We start from the raw sequence: 10,191 nt of genomic DNA, 5'->3' as shown, positions 1-10,191 counted from the left end.
GGCCAGCCAAGGGCGCTGTCTCAAATAAGTAAGTAAGTAAGTAAATAAGTAAGTAAGTAAGTAAGTAAATAAATAAATAAATAAATAAATAAATAAATAAATAAATAAAAGATGATCGAGTCATCAAAGTAATCTAATTTGGCTCCAAATAACCAAATGAAACATTCTTTTCATGTCTAAGTTTAAAAGTAAACTTTAGGAATTACATTCTTTGATCTGGCCTGCTGCATTTTAAACACCAAACATCTCCAAGGGTAGTGGCTACCACAGCAGACAGCATAGACTCAGTGACTGAGAAGATTGTGGACTGTCCGGTTGAGAAGCTGCATTCCCCTCTTCTCCTTAACAGCTGTTGGGGTGGTCTTGGAGAGCATGTTGCTGAGCTCAAAACAATCGAACTCATCAAGATGCCTAAATTCCAGGGGACTCACATCCCTAACTCCTTTGACGCCCAATTGCTCCATAGGTGTCTTGGGAATTCCTTGGCCAAGCCTGAGGGCCAGGTGTGACAGGGAAGAAAGCAAATGATTGAAAGAGCAGGTAGTCCCAATGGCTCAGCTCCAAGCTTTGTTTCTAAGTCTGATGAAATAGATACAATAAGTAAGTGTAAATGTGGGTTGGCAAGCCCAGGCAGTTTCAAGTGCTTCTACTAAGGTAGAAAGATGGGGATTGACTCCACGAGGAAAGTTGAGATTATGAGATGCTTATAAAATTGGAAAAATGGACAAAGTCAAAAGGAGTCTGAACTAACCAGTAAGAGAGATATGGTAGTCTACTCAAGGAAAATTAAAAATTCAGGTGGGTAAAACAAACACAAAATTGAGAGGAGGGACATGTGGAGGAATATGAATTTGAAGGGAAGAGATGGGTGTATATACATTGTATGTGTGTTTGAAATTCTCAAGAATAAAAATGGTTCAAGCCAGTGAATGTAACCAAAGTTGCTTTTTTCATGAAAAGATGTATCATTATACAAAGAAAACTATAAGTAAAATATAAACATCCCCTAGACATATTCAAACATGATTCCAGGATTTAGAGAGATGAAGGAGAATGTTGACTTCCAGGCCAGCCTGCACTACATAGCAAGACCCTGTATCAAACAACAACAGCAACAACAACAACAACCACAAAAGAGAGTAAATAAATGAACAAAGTACTCAAAATTGCCGGTCAGCATCCACAAGGCAGTGTTCTCTTACTTCTCCATTGGACAGGACATGGTACATTCATATTCTTTTAGGTCAAGAATCTCTTTAAACGGTATCAATTTTCTACATCTCATAGATTTGTACAAACAAGAAGATAATAAAAAGTCAAAATTAGAAGTGTTTGCTACTTAGGGTGTCCATTATTCCTTTTTTTTAAAAAATTAGGCCATTTCAAAATATTTTGCAACTTTTTTCTGGCATGATCCAATGCTGATTTGAATGAGCTGGTTGTGAAGTTTGGATGGTATTCATAATTTCCTTCTGGTTCTGGTTTATAACCGTAAAGTTTATAAATATTTTAAATTATAATAAAATTTAAGTCTAGTTTAGTTTAGCTTTTAAAGCAATGTGAGTTTAATACAGAAGCAGCATTTGACCCATGCCAGATACTGTGGGCTATTCATTTGCAACCCATGAGAGTGGGTTAGCATAGTGGCTAACACAAGAAATCCAGCTCTTGGGAGATTAAGGCAGAAGGACTGGAGAGCACCCTGATGTGAATGAATAGTGAGTCTCTGTCTCAGCGAGAGACAGAGACAGAGAGATAGATTGATTTTGAGTCACAAGAACTGCCCAGTAGCTAGCTATAGGACAATAACAACACATGGCAGGTTACAGTAACACAGAGGAAAGCACAGAAAACACACAGGCCTCCCTTCTCTCCCATGACTCTATGTAACCTTGACATTGTTACCAATCCTGTTGCTCAGCACCTTTGATCTGTTAGCATCTGAAGGGGCCCAGTATAAAGCTAGGCAGTGGCAGCGGAAAAGTCATTTACAGACGGTCGTCTTAAGCAACAGGATATTTACATTACAAAATAAGTTGTTCCACTCTAGGGTACCATCTCTCCACCCCGCAAAGGAATTCCATCGTAATATCCCCTCTCGGGAATGTTCAGAGGACTGGAGTCTAGCGTGTAGAACCTTACCTGCTGCCTTTCCAGTGCCTTAGAAGCGCCTGTTAAGGAAAGCCAATGAGATGAAATTGAAATACTTTGTATATTTAAGAATTGAAACTGTGAACGAAGAATGTCAGAGAGAAAAAACAAAACAAAACAACAGACACCTTAGCAAAGTTATTGTAGCGGCACTGGCATATCTCTAATCTTCCCTTGGGAACAGCCTTTAGCAGAAGGCAGCCTTTCCAGCCACCTCTCTCGTACTGCACTCCACGGAAAAGCTTACGTGCTTGTCTTCTGGGTTTTAAAAATACATCTGAAGTCTATTTAAACTTTAAAGCCCATCTTATTTTAATAAAAGGGTTTATACGCACATTAACATATTATAGACCTGTGGAAACGTACAAACAAGAAAGTAACAGGGACTCAAAATTCTGACGCCCAGAAATAGGTCACATCTGGATGACTAGATACTTCTCTGCCTACTTTAGGAGAATAGAGAAAGACTTAATTTAAAAGATAACTCGGGGGAGGAGGGGGAGGCTACTGAGATGGCTCAGTGGTTAAGAGCACTGGCTGCTCTTCCAGAGGTCCTGAGTTTAAATCCCAGCAACCACATGGTGGCTCACAACCATCTGTAATGAGATCCGATGCCCTCTTCCGGTGTGACGGAACACAGCTACAGTGTACTTAGAAATAAATAAATTAAAAAAAAAAAAAAAACTGAAGAAAACTTGAGAGTGGTAGTAAACATCTACTGTTCCAGCACTTGGGAAGTGGAGGCAGAACAATCTGTTCCAGGTCCCCTCCTCTGCCACATAAGGAGTTTGAGGCCATCCCAGGTTATGCAAGACCAGATCTCAAAAAACAAATTCAACAGGCGTGGTAGTCCACACCTTTAATCCCGGCATTCAGGAGGTAGAGGCAGGTAGATCTCAGTGAATTCAGGCCAGCCAAGACCACATAGTCAGACCCTGTCTCAAAGAAAGAAACAAAAATAAACTTAAAATGAAGTAAAACTGAAGAGATTCTCAAACTCACAGAAATCTGAGTCCCTAAAAATTGCCTCTGAACTTTAAGATCTGTGCCACCATTTAAATGAATTTACTTAAAAACATAAAGTACATTAAACTCCCTGAGCGCCCCACAGGGGTTTGCAGTTCTAGGACATGCTCTATTGATTTTCATTCAGTGCATTAGATTTTATTTTTAACACCCGGGAAAGCAATTTCTATCCCGGCTACACATTTTCCTTGCCTTCGCAATGCCTCAGAGCTTTTGATTTATCCCTGTACAGTGAGTAATTCCTCTTGCTGCTTAGTTGGAAAAAAAAAAAGCTACAAGCTTTTTTAACCACATTTAATTACAAAACATTTTCCTCCTCATTGAAACAAAACACCATGTGGCCTCTGTAAACAGTGATGACCCAGATTCGCATCCATCTTGCAATAGTCCACATTTAAAACAAGCCAAGGTCTCCATGCGCCGTCTGTCCCATGCCCGCTTCCGTGTCTCCAGGTTCTGTGGAAGCACAAAGTAGTAAATCTGTGTAGTGATACATCTTGGGCACCAGGCGTGACAAACCACCTGCGTGGGTAGGTATCTTTGATTAAAATTTTATGTTTCATCAAATAATAACTGGGGAAGGAAGCTTGGACCCTGGCTGTCAACATAACCATTTCTTTTCAGTTTTGTTAACTAGAATGTATAAAGGCATTCGCCACTGAAATTAAATCTGACTACAGCTTCCAATTAAACAAGAAGGCCAGATGTGTCTGCTCCCAACTATTTCATACTAAAATCAAAATAAAACAATTTTTGTTTTTCTTTTAAGTGCTTAAAACCACTGGGAGATGTGACTTAGTGGTAAAGAGCCTGAATCCATAAAGTCCTAGGTTTAATCCCTGAAAGTAGCAAAAATAAAAGAAACCCTAGGTGGCTTATCTAGTAACGCTCATATCTCTAAGTCTGACTGCCCCAGTTTGATCCCTGGGTCCAAACATAGTAGAGAGAACCAGTTCCTACAAGTTGCCCTCTGAAGTTCACACTTTTGGGTTGTTTGAGATAGGGTCTTTCTACTATGAAGCTCTAGCTGTCTTGGAACTTCCTATACAGACCAAGCCAGCCTCTCCCTCACAGAGATCCATTTGCTCCTGCCTGTTGAGTACTGGGATCAAAGGCATATATCAGCATGCTTAGCTTCACACACACACACACACACACACACACACACACACACACACACACACACACGGTTTCAGACCCCCGGGACAAGGAACTGATATGCATATTTTACATAGCAAAGCAGACCTGGCCTCTAGGTTCTCTCAGTCCCTACCTGGCATATCCTGTCCCCAAGCCTGTTCTTTCTTGACCAAGAGGCTCCTTCCTATATAATCCTATAATCCAGGCATTTTGTGCTCCTCCACCCACCCCTGCTTGAATCCCCTTTTCTCTCTTTCTCTTCCCCTTCCCCCACTTCTGTCTCCCCATGGTGACTTCCCTGGTTTGGTCCTTGCAGCCAGTGAACTTGCCCCAGAGCAGCCTCTCAATAAACTTGCATTTAATATAATCTAATACGGGTTGAATTGGCTGATTTTACTGTCAGAGAAATAGCTTATCAGAATGGAATTTGAAAGGTCCTAGCCCCTTTCGGCAAAGAGGTTGGATAAGAAGCCAAGAGCCAATGAGAATTGGCAACAAACTTTTGGATTCCAGAAGACTTATTGGACAGGAGAAAGCAATGGTTCAGAGCAGGAGAAAAAGCCAACAAGAAAAAAAGCTCTGCGTTTCCTGTGCAGAGTACGGGGGCCCTGGGACTGGGCACAGCAGGTATGAGTGCAGGGAGAAAGTGAGAACCTTACTCCCTAGAGAGACAAAGGATGTGCCCAAGTCAGGAAGAACTGAAAGACAAGAAAAGGTAAAAGGAGATTGGAATGGAAAGGAGCCTTCTGGCCTTGGAATCTGGTTGAAGTCTCTCACAAGCTTGGAGTTACAAATTCCAGCATGATTAACCATTATGCTGTAAAGGTTGTCAGGTAGAGACGGTGCTTTTGGACAGACACTTAGTTAAGGATGTTAAAATGCAATGAACAGGTTTGCTTGCTTGTTTTGTTTTTGTTTTTTGAGGCAGTTTCTCTGTGTGGCTCTGGATGTCCAGGAACTCACTCTTTAGGCAGGCTGTCCTCAAACACAGAGATCTGCCTGCCTCTCGTGTGCATGGAAAAATGTGTAGCTCCCGTCTAGCCTCAAACTTGTGATTTTCCTGCCTCTACCTCCTTCAGCAAATCCTACTACAACAGGCAGGAACCATTCTTAAGACCTAAGATATATGAGCAAGTATAGCCTTTCTCTCCCCAGCTGTAAACATACAGTTTTCCAGCAATCTCACAAGCAAGATCATAAACTTCACTTACAATAAAAGATGTCACAATCCCCTTGTGCAACTTGTGTGACTCACGGTCTTATTGTATCCTTAGTGCAATCCTATCCATGGCAATGAGAAACACCTTTTATTTCTTAAAAGAAGAGGGAAGAGGAAATGATGTTCCTTAAAAAAATGCTTTGATGTGTAACTTAAGAGGCTGCCAAAATAATAAATGTGGTAACTGCCATGACCCTTAGGATTGACTCTCTTGGAGACCCACAACCACACCTACACTTGGATGCGTAGCTCCCTTTCTTGAGCACCTGTCTCTGTCTTAAGCTCAGTGCTTAAATCTACGTCAAAACCTCTCTCCTGCCTGCCCATTTTTTCTTTAATTTTACATATACTAGTGTTTTGCCTACATGTATATCTGTGGCCCACATGCATGCAGTGTCCTCAGAGGCCATTAAGGTGTCAGATCTTCTGGGACTGAATTTATGGATGGCTGTGAGTCACGGTGTGGGCACTAAGAATTGAACCTGGGCTCCCTAGAAGAGCAGCCAGGGCTTTTAACCACTGAGACATCCAGCTGCTGTCCTCCCCACTTCAAACAAAAGACTTAATATATTTTCTTATTCATTTATTCGTATATACGTGAACCTGCATACACGTATGCACCACACACCTGCAGGTGCCTGAGTAGGTCAGAAGGGCATTGTACTCCCTAGAACTGGAGCAACGAGAGGCTGGAAGCCACCACAGTGGGGCTGGGAATAGAACCTGGGTCCTCTGTAACAGCAGTGAGTGCTCTTAGCTGCCAAGCCAGCTCTTCAGCCCCTAAAACCTGTTTGTTGGGGGATGGTTTTGTGCATCATGTTTTCAGATGTTGATTATTTTCCTTGCTGAGACATCTGGCTGCAGTCCTGAAGATGGCTGGTCAAACATCTCCAGCCTCAGTGTTATGTAAAAATTGTTTTCCATCACCTTGGATTGGTTAATAAAGAGCTAATCAGCCAGTTACTTGGGCAGAAGAGAGGGGGTGGGACTTCCAATCTCAGTCAGGGGGTCCCAAAGGAGACTGGAGAGAAGAGAAAGACCAGGAGAAGAAGGTATAGGGAAACCACTTGGAGTGACCAAGAGGATTCACCATGAGATCTCAATGAGAGGACACACATAGACCAGAGCAAGCCAGGCCAAGACTCAGGTGCAGGTAAAGGACCATGTGGCCGGGTAGTAGCAGCATAGTTGGGTTAGACTAGGTCAGAATCTGCCCAGCTACTGGTTAATAAAACTACCAGGTCTCTGTCTTTATTCAGGAGCTAAAATGTGCTACAGCAAGGGTAGAAAGGCCCTACAGTTATTTGGGAGCAGAGAGAGTGAAGAAACTCCCTCAAAGAATCATATTTACACCTGTTAATCGATTAACTCCAAGCCTCCTTCACAATGAATGGCTTGTGCTCAGATTCGTTTCTGCGGTGCATGAGTAGGGTTTCTGAAAATAACTTCTCAGGCTGCTGCACATGGAAATGTGGAACTGTGTCCTGCCCCAATCTGGCTACTGCTGACACTCAGTGTGCATTCTAGGACGGACAAAGAGGCACCGGCCCTCCATTGGAAGTGTGGCCTCTGAAAGATGGAAACTGAAACCGTCTGAATCCCAGGATGCCGACCACTGATCCTTCCTCCCACTCCCAGCAGGATTAGGCAAATTTTGTTGGACATGGTGGTGGAGTAGCCTGACCCCAGAGGAGAGTCTCACAAGCAGTCACACCCCATAGTCCTCAATAAAATGACACGTGCAACACATGGAGAGGACACCTTGGAAGAGGTGCTCACATCTTTACCATCCATAATGGAACAAAAAACTCATGTCAGGCTAGAGCCTAACTCACAGTAGAGGCTTGACTAGCATGCGTATGCCCTGGGTTTTACCCTCAGGATCCCTCGTCCCAAAATCACATTAAAGGAAGTCCAAAGTGCAGTGTGATCATGGTTTTGAGAAAAATTGAAGCTAATTATGGCGAAGGAGCTGAAGGAGGGTTGTGGGAGGAGACATTGGAAATGAGTTTGAGTGGAGAGCAGGGAACTGTGACTTTCTATTAAAACCTTCTAATGTTTGAGTTAATAAAAAAAATGCAGTTTTTATTTTTAAATCCCCCAAAATAGGAGGTAAACCTCATGAATGAAAAATACCATTAGCAGCTGAGTAGTGGTGGTGTAGGCCTTTAATCCCAGCACTTGGGAGGTGTGGAGAGTTCTTGGGTCCGTTTCTAGACATTTGGCAAGAATTTGACATTGGGCCAGGACAAGGAACTAGGCTCAATCAAGATCTTGATCATCTTGATAAGTCCCTGATTACCACTGGACTTTGTTGCCTTGTCTGTTCCTTGACTATTTTTGTTTATTGCCTTGTTTGTTCCTTGGCCTAGAACTGCCCATATTCTTTGTATGTATCTAGAATGGTATAAAAGCAGACTGGAAAGAAACCTGTTCAGCTTCAGAACTGGCGAGGGCCATGTTATAATTTTGTCTAATTGTCCTTTTCTTTTCAATCCTCACTCCCTTCCTCGAGACTCTGTTGACTGACTGAGCTGACTTAGTCAGGCAGGTGGATCTCTCTGAGTTAGAAACCAGCCTGGTTGGGCTGGGGATTTAGCTCGGTGGTAGAGCGCTTACCTAGGAAGCACAAGGCCCTGGGTTGGGTCCCCAGCTCCGAAAAAAAGAACAAAAAAAAAAAAAAAAAAAGAAAGAAAGAAACCAGCCTGGTCTACAGAGCAAGTTCCTGGACAACCAGGGCAACACAAAGAAACCCTGTCTGTTCTCTGGAGAAGTAGAGGCAGAACCTTTCACAACTTGCTTTTCCAAAGATGTTTCTGTAATTCCTTCTTTGGCAGAAAGTACATTTGACTTTAAGATATATTCTTCATTTAAGACAGTCCCATGGGGAATCTGCCTTTAAAAAGAAGTTGTGTGGCTGGAGAGATGGCTCAGCAGAAAAGAACACTGACCACTTTCCCCAAGGTCCTGAGTTCATTTCCCAACAATCACATGGTGGCTCACAACCATCTGTAATGGGATCTGATGCCCTCTTCTGGTGTGTCTGAAGACAGCAACGTGCACTAATATACATAAAATAAATTTTAAAAGTTGTCTCCTCAGGAAACCAAAAGGCTCATAAACTTCTCACATCACATGTAGGCAGTGTGACTAGTTAACTAGATGGACTACATGATCATACTACACACACACACACACATACACACACACACACACACACACACACACACACATGTGCATGCACTATACACATATGTATCTATAAGAAGCTAGCCTAGGGGCTGGAGAGATGGCTCAGTGGTTAAGAGCACTGACTGCTCTTCCAGAGGTTCTGAGTTCAAATCCCAGCGACCACATGGTGGCTCACAGAACACCTGTAATGAGATCAGATGCCCTCTTCTGGTGTGTCTAAAGACAGCTACAGAATTACATAATAAATAAATATTTTTTTTAAAAAAAGAAAAAGCTAGCCCAGACACAGGCCCTCCTGACACACAGCCTCCAGCAAAGTCATTGTTTTCACTGTCACTTTCTCATTTTTAGAATCATTGCCCCAGGTCCAGAGAACTCATTTGCCTAACAAGCAATAATATCATGGTTTACCATGAGGTAAACACTTGCTTTTGACATACACATTTTTACCCTTTTTTAGGAAATAAATGTGGTTTTTTTTAAGCAAGATTGTATGCCATATTTCTAGTAGGCATCACAATCTGTCTCTCCTCTCACTGAGGGGTAGGGTAGCACAGTACCATATTTGTTTATTTGAATCAGCTGACCAAGTCCTATGTCCCAAATATGCTTTGCAGTGTTTTGCAACCAAGCCATATTGTATTGAACATAAAGCCGTGTGAGGAGTTTTGTTAAAATGCAGAATACAAATTCTCAGTTTCTTTGTTCCCGCTTTTCCCCCTTCCCTTTTTCTGCAGTGCTGGGAATTGGCTCCAGGACCTTGTACATGAGAGGTAAATGCTATACCACTATTTCCAAAAGTAGATTCTAATTCATCAAGTCACAAGAGTGGTTTGAAATCCCAGAAGACTTCCAGTGAGTAGGGGGTTTGACCTGTGGGCTGTTGGGACAGAAAAACCTCTTGCATTGATGCTGGTTGATTTATATATTTACTTCCAGTTGGTTAAAGTGCTGTTAGCAGCTTAATGTAACATTTGCTTTTCTTTCTTTCAGTTCATAGTGAACTGCATACACCTTCACATCAGTAAATGGCCAGGAGAGAAAGTTAGAAAAGAAAATCAACCGAAATTGCAATCCGTCAAATAAGCCTATTCTTCCACAGCTACATCAAATATGGAGTCTGGGTAAACGAAATAATACAAATGGACCACATCACACACTGTATGTTTTTTTCTTTGTGTGTATGTGTGAATATGTTACGTTTTTATTTTTCACAAAGGACATGGCAGTAATACAATAGTGACAGAGTAGTAGACAGACAATCTCATAGAGAAGCCCATATCATACTGATCTCTAAGAAAGAATATTAAATCTAGGAATAATATATTTTAACTAAATCAACAAATCAAAGATGAGTTCATGTTAAAACATTGTTGTGGTTTACCCTGAAGTTATCTGTATTTTGATGCTAATTCCACTGCCCCAAGGACAACTGCCTAGTCAAGTACTCAGGAATCAGGTGA

The 10,191-nt window shown here is 42.0% G+C and overlaps 1 protein-coding gene across 1 annotated transcript in view; it reads left to right on the top strand.

The window, feature by feature from the left end:
* Crnkl1 (crooked neck pre-mRNA splicing factor 1) overlaps positions 1-9,883 on the top strand; it is a 43,256-nt gene extending 33,373 nt beyond the window's left edge. Inside the window, exons 15-16 of the mRNA XM_063282973.1 lie at positions 9,466-9,583; positions 9,722-9,883. The gene's annotated coding sequence lies outside the window, so the exon portion shown is untranslated. The remainder of the gene's footprint in view (positions 1-9,465; positions 9,584-9,721) is intronic.
* The last annotated feature ends 308 nt before the right edge of the window (positions 9,884-10,191 follow it).

This window comes from Rattus norvegicus, chromosome 3, assembly GCF_036323735.1.
Source record: "Rattus norvegicus strain BN/NHsdMcwi chromosome 3, GRCr8, whole genome shotgun sequence".
NCBI lineage: Eukaryota > Metazoa > Chordata > Mammalia > Rodentia > Muridae > Rattus > Rattus norvegicus.
This window is presented reverse-complemented; position numbering and strand designations above follow the sequence as displayed.